Genomic DNA, 11,056 nt, shown 5'->3' on the forward strand with positions numbered 1-11,056 from the left:
TTTGGCTTCCAATTAATCTCCCCATGTTCAGAAAAGCAACCTAAGGTGTTATTCAGTCTCTTCCTCTCATATGTTTGTATTCAGGTGAAAAAGCATGCATTCATATAATACACACACACACACGAGAGAGAGAGAGAGAGAGAGAGAGAGAGAGAGAGAGAGAGAGAGAGAGAGAGAGAGAGAGAGAGACTTTAGACTCCCAAATATCTGCCATTCATACTTGATTACCATTGTAAGCAAAACTGGTATAGACTGCTAACAAAGGAAGAAAATTGTTTTGTTTGTTGCAGGAGTATTAAATGGGTAAATGTTGTTAATAGCAAGACAAAGGTCTGTATCCAATTTTTATGAGATATCTCATGCACTTCAGGATAGGAGGAGAAAGCAGAGATGTTTTGGGGTGTGCTCTTGAAAACTAGTTTCTGTTAAGAAAAAAGAGGATAGGGAACTTGGTTAATGATTTTCCATGTGTAATATAAATTTATTATTTTACTAATAACGTTAATACACTTGAGTTGGTCACAGTGTAACAAAAGTAAAATATTGAGTCCCTAAGGCAATGTGTATGGAAACAAAGAGATATCTTATCAGACCATCAGAGCGAAAAGAAAGTCAAAAGCCAGGATTGGAAGGCCTCACAGTTGTCATTCTCTTTGATTTCTGTTGTATGATTCGTTTCATTTTTACATAAGTGTATATGTGTATAACTGAAGGTACTTACAGGTAGCAGAAGCTGGCATCAGACAACCTGGAGCTGGAGTTACATGTGGGGTTATCTGGCTAACACAGGCAACATGAACCAAATTCTGGTCCTCTGCAAGAGCAGCAAGTGTCTTTATCTGCTGCACATCTCTTCAATCCCTCTCCTTAGTTTCTTGATAAATTTTTATTTGCCTACATTATGGATCTTTATTCTGATTTATCCCTACATTTCAAGGCCTCTGCATTACAAACCCTGCCTTTCTGTTTCATTAGAGTTTACCTTAACCTCTTTCTCCTGTTCGGTAGTCTTGATCTCTTTGCAGAATAAAATATCTTAAATACAGTTTTCTTGACAGAGGTTTCTATCCTGCCTGGTACTACAGCCCAAAGGAAGACACAGAGGCTTACATTAATTATAAATTTGTTGGCCTATTATCTCAGGCTTCTTATTAACTCTTATATCTTACATTGACCCATAATTCTTGTCTGTGTTAGCCAAATGGCTCGGTACCTTTTATCAGTGAGGCATTCTCATTTTGCTTTGTCTGTATCTGGGTGATGACTGTAGACTGAACCTTTCCTCTTCCCAGAATTCTCCTACTCTGGCCACTCTGCCTATACTTCCTGCCTGACTTCTGGCCAATCAGCACTTTATTAAACCAATACAAGTGACAAATCTTTACAGAGTACAAGACCATTGTCTCACATCACAGTTTTCCTTCCCTCTTCAACTTATGGAGATTTTTTTCTTTAGAAGAGTAAGCTCTTTGTTCATGATTTGTGAGTCCATTTTATACATTCTATTACTTTGAATGTAGCCTCCACTATAACCAATTCATGCTCAATTGCTTAATATCTAGCCTGAATTTATTCTTGTTTTTTTGATAATAAGAAGATGGCAATCTTCTTATACTAAGAAATAGTATTCACCTGAGAAATATTTTATTCAACCAGAGAGGGACCTTAAGCAGAAAAGGCTCTTCCTTGTTTCATTTTTGTGGTGTCAGTTTGGTCACCTGCCTTTCCATTCATTTCTTCCTCCAAACTTCTTCATTATTCTTTAACAGATATTTTCTAATATTGAACTCTTCTTTCATTCCAATTTAGTTATGTTCAGGTATCCTATATCAAAGCCTAAATACACTTATAATTAACTATTTACTTTGTAGGACTGGGCTATACCATAACTTTTCTCAATAAGTGGAAAATTCTGAAACTAGAGAAATGCATGAGGGTTAGTGTTGATTGTTGGCTTGACAATATGAGAGTCACATAAGAGATTAGTATCTGCTGTGGGAAAAGTGGCTTGGAATGGGATAGGAAGAGAGAGGCAGTAGCCAGCAAGAGAAGCCCCTGGTGGTGTGGGGGTAATGGGGAGAGGGGGAGAGAGAAGGGAGAAGGGGAAGATGGGGAGAGTTTGGGGGAATGGGATGGTTGGGATAGAGGAGGGGTAGATATGGGAGCGGGGAAGTAGATATCTTAATTAAGGGAGCCATTTTAGAGTTGGCACGAGACTTGACTTTAGAGGGGTTCCCAGGTGTCCAAGGAGATGTCCCCAGCTTGTTCCTAGGGCAGCTGAGGGGAGGGTGCCTGAACTGGCCCAATCCTATAGCCACACTGATGAATACCTTGCATATCACCATAGAACCTTCGTCTGGTGATGGATGGAAATAGAGACAGAGACCCACATTGGAGCACTGGACTGAGCTCCCAAAGTCCAAATAAGGAGCAAAAGAAGAGAGAACATTATCAAGGAAGTCAGGACTGCAAGGCATGTGCCCACTCACTAAGACGGTGGGGCTGATCTAATGGGAGATCACCAAGGCCAGCTAAACTGGGACTGATGAAGCATGTGATCAAACAGGACTCTCTGAGTGTGGCAGACAATGAGGGCTGACTGAGAAGCCAAGGACAATGTCATTGGGTTTTGATTCTACTGCATGTACTGGCTTTGTGGGAGCCTAGTCTCTTTGGATGCTCACCTTCCTAGACCTGGATGGAGGGGGGAGGACCTTGGACTTTCCACAGGGCAGGGAACCCTGACTGCTCTTTGGACTGGAGAACGTGGGGGAGGCGGAGAAGGGGAAGGGGGAGGGAAATGGGAGGAGGTGGAAATTTTTAATAAAAAAAAAGAAAAAAACAAAAAAAGTGGCTTGGTTCACAAGTTAAGATGGGGAAGACTGTTTCACTGTGGCTAGGATAAGTACCTGGATGGGATCCTGGAGTGTGAAAAATTGGAAATTGGGATCTGGCCAGCTGCTATGGGACAATGCTTTTGTATCCTGTAAAGATTAGTTACTTGTATTGGTTGAATAAAATTCTGATTGGCTAGTAGCCATGCAGTAAATATTGGTGGGGTGACCAGAATAGGGGAATTCTGGGAAGAAGAAAGGCTGCAGTTGTAACACAGACATAGAGGACACAAGATAAGAATGCCTCACTGATAAAGGTATCAAGCCACGTGGCTAACACAGATGAGAATTGTGGGCTAATGCAAGATGTAAGAGTTGGTTAAAAAGAAAGCCTGAGCTAATAGGCCAACCAGTTTCTAATTAAGGTAGGCCTTTGTGTGTTTCTTTAGGACTGAATGGCTGTGGGACCTTGCGGGACAGAAATCTCTATCAATAACTAGAGGTACACATTCACTCACTAGTCACTCTGTGTTTTGTGACTGGATGTTATGTGAGGATCTGCATTAAGCACTTGCTTACTTGACTTCCCCATTGGGACAAACTCTATCCTGGACTGTGAGCTAAAGGGAAACTTTTCTTCCTTATGTTGCTTTAGTAAAAATATTGTATCACAATAAGAGAAAAAGAAACAAACACATTGTATTGCTAAATTGGTCAAGGAATAGGAAATATGTGAGTCTGGCTGTAAAAAAACAGATCTAGAAAATACTATACAATCAGTCATGTGCTTCCTTGCCCCTCTGAAGGGCAATGCTCTGAGACATTGTTCAAGATGTCAGCTAGGCCCCGGAAGCATTTTCTTAGAGTACCCAGGTCTTTTGAATTTATTTCTCCTATTTTCTATGACAAGAAAATGAGAATAGTTCTCAGCATGGCATTTTGTTGATTAAATCGGGTTTCCACAGCCATGCAAGTAAAAAATATTTCCCCCCTCAGAGCACCTTTAATCGCCTATCATTCATGTTTAAGGAGAGAAATAAAAGAGAGAGAGAAATAAAACTACATTGTGTAAAAGGAAGATAAAACCCCATTATGTTCAAGTGTCTCAAGCATAAAGCCTTCAGAAATCCACTGTCATCTAACAGCCTGGCTTTATAGACATAAACCTTCCCTGTTTGCAAAGCAAAACTCTTTCAGACCTCTAAGGAGAGGACAGTCCTGTTTATAACTCATGTTGTAGATTCTGCTTGAGGTTTTTTTGGGCTATCATACATCTAATTACCCCTCTTTGGAGTTGTGTTATATCTTCAGGAAGGTTTTTGATGTTTTATCACAACATTTTATTCAAAGAAAATGTGATAATGTACTGTAAATATTTGGGTGTTTCACACTGATAGCATCTCTCTGGCTGCAGCAAATGGCTTTGGCAAGCTTCCCTACACAATAACTGTACACTACAACAGTACCAAGGGCAACTGAACAAGAATTTTCCAGTTCAGTAATAAACCCTATCTATTGCTGGGACTCTTAAAGACTAAATATAAATAAAACAATCCCTTTAGACTACTAAGTGTGTTCTTATTACAAGTTAATGCCACATCAGCCAAGAGATAGTTGGGAAAATAGATTTTGTTCTACTAATTAGCACATAGGATTCAGTGTCATAAAGGCCCCTAAAATCACAACTAACTTTTTTTATTTTGTCCTTGTGTGACTTTGGCCAGTCTGCTCTCCACGGTTGTTTTATTGCTTATAAAACAAGCTTATTGAAACTTTCCTCAGATAATTCTTTGAAAATCTGGAAGAAAAACTCTCAATATGTTTGAAATATTATAAATGCTGTATATATATATATATATATATATATATATATATATATATATATATATTGACAAACCATTGGTGGCAATGATCCGATAACTCTAGTCCGGGATTATCCCTGGAGAAACAGAATGGAAAACTGAGTCATGGCATCATCTGATTAGCTAAAATATGAGACTTCTCAAGAAAACAACTTGGAGTTGGCTTTATATATTTAGTAGAGCAAGACCAAGAGTCCTGGTTCTTACTGATAGTAGACCTACCTTTTAGATAAAGGGGGAAATCGGGAAGTCTGTTCTGAAAATACTGAGCACACATGTCAGATCTTTAGAATGAACTTTATTCAAATGAAGAGAGTGGTAAATGTTATCACTTAGGATTGTTGGGATAGGGGAAGAATTAGATCAAACATTCTAAGAGAAAATAACTATTTTGAGTGTATTATTTTAAATGTATTATTTTCAATTAAAAAGAGATGTCATCTCCCAGCAATATATGAGTGCAAGAGAACTGATTGAATTATAATGGATAATAATGATGTATAATGAACACAACTAGACTGTGTGTGTATACATGTACAAACACATGCAACCATGGAAGCAAAGTCTAAAATAGCCTTAGATTTCTCCCACTCACCAGTAACAGAGAAGACGGTGTCTTATTTCTTATAGGTCAAGAATCTCCAGTCACACAGCCACATCTGTGTCAATAAACTTAGCTCTGAAGAAATCTTAAGGAGTGGAGTGATAAACAGAATCTCTGACACCATACCTCAGGTCAAGTCTCCACTGCACTCCTCACTGTCAGTTTGGCATTTCCTCTCAAACCCAGGTTCAGTTTCCTCAGCTGTACAACACAACACACACATATATATGTCTGTGTGTGTGTGTGTGTGTGTGTATATATATATATATATATATATATATATGCAAAGAGAACCATCATTCTCAAGTGGCTACTTTGACTGGGTATGACTCATCTTAAGAGCACTCAGTCTCTATCTCCATCCATCACCAGATGAAGGTTCTATGATGATATGCAAGATATTCGTCAGTATTGCTATAGGATAGGTTCATTTCAGGTTCCCTATCCCCAGCTGCCCAAGGAATTAACTGGGGACCTCGGCTTGGGCACCTGGGAGCCACTCTAGGTTCAAGTCTCTTGCTAACCCTAAGGTGGCTCCCTTAACTAAGAATTGTGCTTCCGTGCTCCCCTATCCAACCTTCCTTTATCCCAATCCTCCTTTTCCCCAAGTCCCCCCCTTCCTCCCCTTCTCCCTTTTCTCTCCCCATTTCCCCTTACCCCCATCCCAGCCCACCCCCAAGATCTCAATTTTCTCTCCGGCAACTTTGTCTACTTCCCATAGACAAGAGAATAACTATATGTTTTTCCTTCGGTTCACCTTCTTACTTAGCTTCTTTAGGATCACCAATTGTAGGCTCCGTGTCCCTTATTTATGGCTAGAAACCAATTATGAGTGAGTACATCCCATATTCATCTTTTTGGGTCTGGGTTACCTCACTCAGGATAGTGTTTTCTATTTCCATCCATTTGCATGCAAAATTCGAGAAGTCATTGTTTTTTACCGCAGCATAGTACTCTAATGTGTAGATATTCCACACTTTCTTCATCCATTCTTCCATTGAAGGGCATCTAGGTTGTTTCCAGGTTCTGGCTATTACAAATAATACTGCTATGAACATAGTTGAACAAATGCTCTTGTCATATGATAGAGCATCTCTTGGGTATATTCCCAGGAGTGGGATTGCTGGGTCCAGGACTGAGCTCTCAAGGTCCCAATAAGGAACAGAAGGAGGGAGAACATGAGCAAAGAAGTCGGGACCACGAGGGGTGCACCCCCCACTGAGACAGTGGAGCTGATCTATTGGGAGCTCACCAAGACCAGCTGGACTGTGACTGAAAAAGCATGGGATAAAACTGGACTCTCTGAACATGGCGAACAATGAGAGCTGATGAGACGCCAAGGACAATGGCAAGGTTTTTGATCCTACGTAATGTGCTGGCTTTGTGGGCGCCTAGCCTGTTTGGATGTTCACCTTCCTAGATATGGACGGAGAGGGGAGGACCTGGGACTTACCACAGGGCAGGGAACCCTGACAGCTCTTTGGACTGGAGAGGGAGGGGGAAAGGAGTGGGGGGAGGGGGAGAAGGGTGGGAGGAGGGAGAGGGAAATGGGAGGCTGGGAGGAGGTGGAAACTTGTTTTTTTTTCTCTCATTTTCTCAATTAAAAAAAGATCTAAAAAAAGAAAAGAAAAGAAAAAAAACAAACAAAAAACAAAAAAAAAGAGCACTCAGAATAATATGGGACATAAAATAATGGATCTTCCAAATTTGTTTCTTTCATGTTTCTTTCTTATCTTTTCCTTGTCCCTTTATATTATCATCTCCATAGCACATAGTTTACCCTTAAAACACAGGTACCAGTAAAACACAGTACCTATGACATACCCTCTTCCAAACCTCTATAATATGTTTTCACCCAAAAACCCAATGACTTTCAGATAAGTTTTGAATAATACCCATGACAACATTCCTACTTAAGTTCTTGAGTTATTCCTTGCCCATGTCCAGATTTGTCATTAAAACCACGATGTTGCCATGAGTGATAAACCATGGCAGTTTTGTACTTAAAAAAAATTCCAATTCAGGTGTCTGGCATAGTGTGGATATTATATTATTGGGCGGCTTTTTGTTTTGTTTTGTTTTGGTGTTTTGTTTTTTTGGGTTTTTTTTTTTTTTTGGTTTTTCAAGACAGGGTTTCTCTGTAGCTTTGGATCCTGTCCTGGAACTCACTCTGTAAACCACGCTGGACTTGAACTCATAGTTATCCAGCTGTCTCTGCCTCCCAAGAGTTTGGATTAAAGACATGTGATACCACCTTCAAGGTTATTAGGCAGATTTTATGGTAATGACAATTTAGTAAGCCCACATGAATTTTTCATTAGAGAACACAAGATTGGAAAATAAGGCAGGCCACCATCTTCTTAGCAAAATAACTGGTTTCCTCTAATCTTATCTTCACTGTGAATACATTTTATCAAAAGAGATTCAACTTTTTTAACACGGTCTCAATATATATGCATTTGCTGATATAACAGGCAGGTTGATCCTGAAAACTAAGAAACACTCAAGACATCAGATGCTGGCTACAAGGGTTGACAACTGATGTGTCTCTGTGCATATGTGCTCGTGCAAGAAAGAACATGAATATGACTGTGTGTGCACATATTTATGGTGTTTGAAAGATATAATACAGCCTCAGAACAATTCCAACACAACATTTCTGTGTAAAGTAAGGGGACCTTGGTCACAGAGCTGAAGGATCTACTTTGCCAACTGGATACTTGGCCCAAAGTAATTACCTCAGAGATCAGATTTGACTAAAGGGCTGCCAAAGCACAGTTTATTTAAAAATAATAATAATCTGTTCCACATAATAACAATTAAAAATCAGATTATTTGGGCCAATCAGACTTCCTTGTAAATTTGAACCAATAAAGCTTGAATCCATCAGTGACAGGAGGTAAAGTGGAAGCTGCTGTGAGGGAGAGTTTGGGTCATGGCAAGCTGTGCTAATTGCACATTAATCACCATAAGTGTTTGATTGCCCAGAGGACTCACAGGACTCAGCGTTTATTACTAGCAAAGAAACATAGTTCAGCAACAGCAAGGGAAGGAGCTCCAGGGAGCTCAAATAGGCTGATTTCCTCTATCTCTTCTGGTTGTACAAGAAACGCTGTATCTTTAGGTTTTATCCTATAACTGATGTGCTTACAAAGCCCTTCAAGGGAACCCAAAGTCAACTCCTAATGGAAGTCTCCGAGAAGGAGGCATCTGATCACTTTACCACTGAAATAGTCCTGGCTCAAGTCATAAATCGAATTAAAGACTTGCTTTTCCAGGCCGTGGATGCACGGTCACAGAGCATTATATGTTTTAGTTAATACATTCCATACTGTTGGTCAAGGATCAGTAGCTCTGGAGAGAGATAGGTGATCAATCAGATAATCTGAGGTTAAACCTTACCACATGCCCAGATATAAACTATACTTGAGAAGAAACCCTGGATGGTCTACAAATCTGTTAAGTGGAAAGATGGGCAGATATGCAAACTACGAGCCAAGAGGAATGATTGAAGACACTGGGACTGGAGAAGACACAGTGTTTAGTCCTTTATCTTTAGTAATTAGTCAAATCTAGTTCCATTTTTGCTTTAGTAAAACAAAAGGAATCCAGAAATGTTAGCACATGGCTATAATCTCAGTAGTAGAGAGGCAGAGAAAAAGACTTGCTACAGGTTTAAACCTTGTCTGGTCTCCATACTGAAAATCCCCCTTTTTCTATTCTTTTATTTTTCATTTCAAATTTGCTGAGTCTATTTCCTGTTGCTAGAATTTGCATGGATGTAGGGCCACCCATGGAATATGGGCAATCTACCAGGAACTGTATCCGTGATGTAAAATGACTTTCCATGTCTTAGTAGCAATCCTTTATCAATAGCTCCTTAGCTTAGGTTGGAACTTTCTGAGCCCCTTCCCATCTGGGATGGAATTTTGGTTGGCTGGATCTTGTGCAAATCTTATAGTCACAGCTGCTATGAGTGGTGAGGTGTGTAAAAGGATTTGGAGGGAAGGGAGTGGGGTGGATTTTATCAAAACACAACATATACATGAAGGATACCTTTAAATAAATAACACTATCTTAAAAAATAAATCAGGGAGGGCCTGAAGAGATGACTCAGCATTTAATAATAGCAACTCCTTTTTGCAGTGGACCTAGGCTTAGTTCCCAAAACTCACATGAGGTGGTTCACAATCGCATGTGATTCAAATTCTAGGAGGTTCAATGCTCTTTTCTGGTCTCCCAGGTATTATATGCATTTAAATTCATGAAGGCATGTACACATATGAATATATAAAAATAAATAAGTATGTATTTAAAAAAATAAAGTAAAATACAGTAAATGAAGTTGTTACCTGCTCGACAAAAAAGAGAGCAAAACACAATTTTTTAGGCATACATTTTTAGATAAGAAAATTATGTCTCTCTATTCTCAATATCTTTTTATAATGCTCATTTTAATATTACTATTTCGTGCAGATTCTTATGTATTGCTGGGTGGCTCAAAGTATCTTGTATCCAAGTATGACTTTAAATTTCTGATTCTCATACCTCTATTTATTGAGTGTCATCTCAAAGGCATGTGCCATGCTGTAGAATGAATCTGATTGGTCTTAATAATAAAAAACTTGGAGTCAGGTATTAGGAGCTGAAAGCTAAAAGCTGAGAAACAGAGCAGTCAGCCACTAGTTCTTACCTTTACAAAATCCTCAGACCTAATGGGGTACCCTGTCTCTACAAATCCTCAGACTGAATGCTCTGGGTTCCTGTCCCCTCGACCTTCTTTTCTGCCCAGTAAGGTCACTCCTGTCTCTACCTCCTGATGCTAGCAATAAAGATGTGAGCCATCACTGCCTGGCCTCTAGGGCTAACTAGTTTGACTCAACACTCTGATCTTCAGGGAAGCTTTATTTCACACAGCACAAAGAATCACCAAACCACCCTTCCTGTTTTTATGAGATGGTGGATGTTAAATATAATGCTGGGCAAGGACCTTACCAAATAAGTTAGTCCTCAATGCTAAGTATTACTTTTTAAGATTTCATTTTTATTTTTATTTTATGTATATGTGTGTGGGCATGGAGGGAAAAAAGGCGTCCCCTGGAACTGAACTTGAGTCTTCTGCATTCTTGATAGCTGAACAGTCTCTGCAGAATTTCTAAATAGTCTTTTAATTGTTAAATCATAATGGTAGACATTTATAAAATCTACAGAACAATATTCTGAAAAGAAGCCAATACTTCACATTCCTTAAACTTTTAAGAACTCCTTAGAATTAAAAGACAGACTTCAATATCTTCGATCACTATAATAGACAGAAGCAGAGAGGGGAGACCACAGGCATCTCTCAGCAATAGTGCCAAGAGAAAATCCTCTTTCTCTTTACCAGTTTTCTTGTGTTTTCCTGTGTCTCTTTACCAGTCTCAACAGTAAAGCAAATTAACATTTCCTACTTGATAAACTCTAGTTGAAACAGGGAAGCATGTGGAGTGTTACTAAAATTTTCACTTTTCAAGTAGTCTTTTCACTTAAGCGGGAAAATCAATTAAGGTTTCTCTGGAAAGAAAAAAAAGTATATAATTGATATGACAGAGAACATCTGTGATCCATTTAAATGTCAGTGGAAGGATGTTTCCCCTGGTTGAAGTTCCTTGATTTCTCTCTTCTGTGATAACTTCCCCTCCCATCTCGAAAAACCCTCAAATGCACCCACTTTTAATAATCTTCCTGATAAAAGGGCAAAGACTATCTAACCTTGC

This window comes from Microtus pennsylvanicus, chromosome 8 (assembly GCF_037038515.1).
Source record: "Microtus pennsylvanicus isolate mMicPen1 chromosome 8, mMicPen1.hap1, whole genome shotgun sequence".
Taxonomy (NCBI): Eukaryota; Metazoa; Chordata; class Mammalia; order Rodentia; family Cricetidae; genus Microtus; species Microtus pennsylvanicus.